The sequence below is a fragment of the Onychomys torridus genome, chromosome X (genome assembly GCF_903995425.1).
Source record: "Onychomys torridus chromosome X, mOncTor1.1, whole genome shotgun sequence".
NCBI classification, from domain to species: Eukaryota; Metazoa; Chordata; class Mammalia; order Rodentia; family Cricetidae; genus Onychomys; species Onychomys torridus.
The window spans coordinates 64910388-64913231 of record NC_050466.1 but is presented as its reverse complement, the minus strand read 5'-3'; the positions used below and the strand labels follow the sequence as shown (position 1 = coordinate 64913231).

The 2844-nt window shown below is 40.3% G+C and overlaps 1 pseudogene; it reads right to left on the bottom strand.

Moving 5' to 3' along the window:
• Positions 1-851: 851 nt before the first annotated feature.
• On the bottom strand, positions 852-1919 carry LOC118574423 (annotated as a pseudogene).
• Between the last annotated feature and the right edge of the window lie 925 nt (positions 1920-2844).

The following is a 2844-nucleotide window of genomic DNA, read 5'->3' as shown; positions in this document are numbered from 1 at the left end:
GCATCCTTCTCCCATTTCTCAGGTAATATTATATCCTTCTGAGGTCTTTGAAATAGTTCAAGACTAGATAGTTATAATTTCCTTAGTTATCATAAAATATAAGTTAGATATGCAACCTTAGACTCACAAATATAGGATATATAGGATATCTTCTTAAATTTTACCAAATATGAATAGACTAGATATCATAACTATAATTCTTGCTTGATAATTGTTTTGTTATATGTAATTTTACTATGTTAAAGTTAAAATCTTCCTTTTGAAAAAAAAAGGGGAGGTGCTGTGGCATGTTCTGTATGCTGTGAATGTGTTGCTCTAATTGATTAATTAAAAAAATGCTGATTGGCCAGTAGCCAGGCAGGAAGTATAGGCAGGATAAACAGACAAGGAGAATTCTGGGAAGTGGAAGGCTGAGTCAGAAGATGCCAGCCCACTGTTCATGGAGCAGCATGCAATGGCACAAAGTAAAGCCACAGAACACAGGACAACATATAGATGATCAGAAATGAGCTAAGTTTAAATGTAAGAGCTAGTCCATGGTAGGCCTGAACTAATGGCTGAGCAGTTTTAATTAATATAAGCCTCTAAGTGATTATTTTATAAGTGGCTGTGTGGTCTGTGGGCTGGGGCAGGACCAGAAAAAACTTCAGGTACAGTCCAGTTCTTAAACTCTCAGTCATAAGTTCCAAACATAACAACACATTTTTAATTAAAAAAATAAAGCTATGGCAACAGTGTCTCTCCATCACATCCTCTCTTATTCTCTTCCTTGCCCCACCCCTCCAGGCTCTTCCTATGCAAATCAGGTTTTGTCAAGAAAGGATGTAAAGCATAGCTAAGTATCAGCCTGACTAGAAGCATTTAGTGTGCATGATGGAGAGGCCTGACTCATCCTACTCCTGCTTCCTGATCCACATCTACAAGAAGGTACAGCCACCAATCTACTTAGTACTTGTCATCAGGAGGAGCAATTATCTTGATCTTCATGATGCTGGGAGGCAAAGCAGTGTTCTCCTTCTACATCTTATCAGAGATGTCTGGGTACATGGTAGTGCCACCAGACAGAAGTCTTTGTGGATGCTGATGTCACTTTTCTAGATGGAATTGAATATAGTTTTGTGGCTGCACAGGATTCCATACCCAGGAAAGAAGGCTAGAAGAGAACCTCAGGGCAAGAGAACCACTTATTGCCAATAGTGATGACTTGGCCATCAGGCAGCTGGTTGTTCTACTCCAGGTTAAAAGAGGATGCAGCAATGGCCATCTCTTGCTTGAAGTCTATGGCAACATAACCCAGCTTCTCCTTTATGTCAAGCCCGATTTCCCACTGGCTTCGGTGGTGAAACTGTAGCCAGACTCGGCCAGAATCTTCATGATGTAGTCTGCCAGGTCTTAGCTAGCCAGGACCAGATGCAGAATGGCATGAGAATTGTTTATCCCTCATAGATGGGCACAGTGTGTAAAACCCTGTTTCTAATTGATGGTGGCATTGCCAGAGGTGAACAGGGACAGCACGACTTAGACTGCTACATACATGGCTAGGGTACTGAAGTCTCAAACATAATCTGGGTTGTCTTTTCATAGTCGGACTTGGGGCTCAAGGGTGCCTCAGTGAGGAGCATAGGGTGCTCCTTGTGGGCCACATGCAGATTGTTGCAGAAGATGTGGTGCAAGGTCTTCTCCATGTCTTCCTAGTTGGTGACAATGCTGTGCTAAATGGAGTACTTCAGATGAGGATTCTTCTTTTGTTCTGGGGCTATTTGCCCAGGTAGGAGTCTCACCATCATGCCCAGGTACATAAGGTAGTCCATAATGGAGAAGAAGTTGGCCCAGGGAGCACTGTCACCCATAAACCTAGCTTGGCACATGTCAGAACCATTGTCCATAACAAATTGCAGGGATATTGCATCATCTTGACTGAATTGGTAACAGGTGGGGACCTGTAGCAGACTGGTTACCAGAGGCCTGTACTCTCAGGTGGACACAGATTTGACCATGATCTGAGTCTTAATTACAGCTTAAGTATTTACTGACACTGGGAAATCTGAAAGCTACTGGGTTTGTCTGATATATAGTTTTCTGAGGAAAACTTACTAATACAATAACTACCTTACTATGTAACAGGTATCCAATTCTTGAACTGTATCTCCATGGTCCAATAATTTTAAAACGAGTTATTTTTAATTATGTATATGTGGTATATCTATCTGCATGTGGGTGTATACACCTGAGTGCAGGAGCCTGTGGAGGCCAGAAGATATTTGATTCCCTGGAATTAGAGTTAGAGGCAGTTGTGAGTTGCCCAACATGGGTGATAGAAATTGAACTCATCATCTGTAAAGGCAGTATATGCTCTTAACCACTGAGCCATCTTTTCAGCCCTTAGAGTCAGTACTTTGAAAAACTAGTAATTTACATGCAGTATTTGCACTAACTTTGACAGTATATTATCAGTACTATTATTAATATAGTTATTAAACTTCTTATTGCACATATCTATATCATCTCCTCTAGTAGACTAGTTTCCTTGTGAGTAGGAGTTTATGAGGCAATTTAACTTTATTTAGGGTAAACCACCTTCTCAATTTGCCTAGGGCAGAGTAAGATATCAATTATGGAACTTTCAGTGCTGAGGTCAGTAATATCTTAGGTAAGTCAGACATAGTCTCTCTGCCACATATCCACCATATTTAGCTCAATTCTTAGGAACTCTAAAATTAACTATTTTTTTCTTCCTCACCCCAGTTTTAACTGTTTCAGTTTACTGAGGTGTGCCAACAAATCGTAGAAAACTGTGGTTAATAATAATAACAACTTTATAGCTATTTCCTGTTAAAAAAAGAA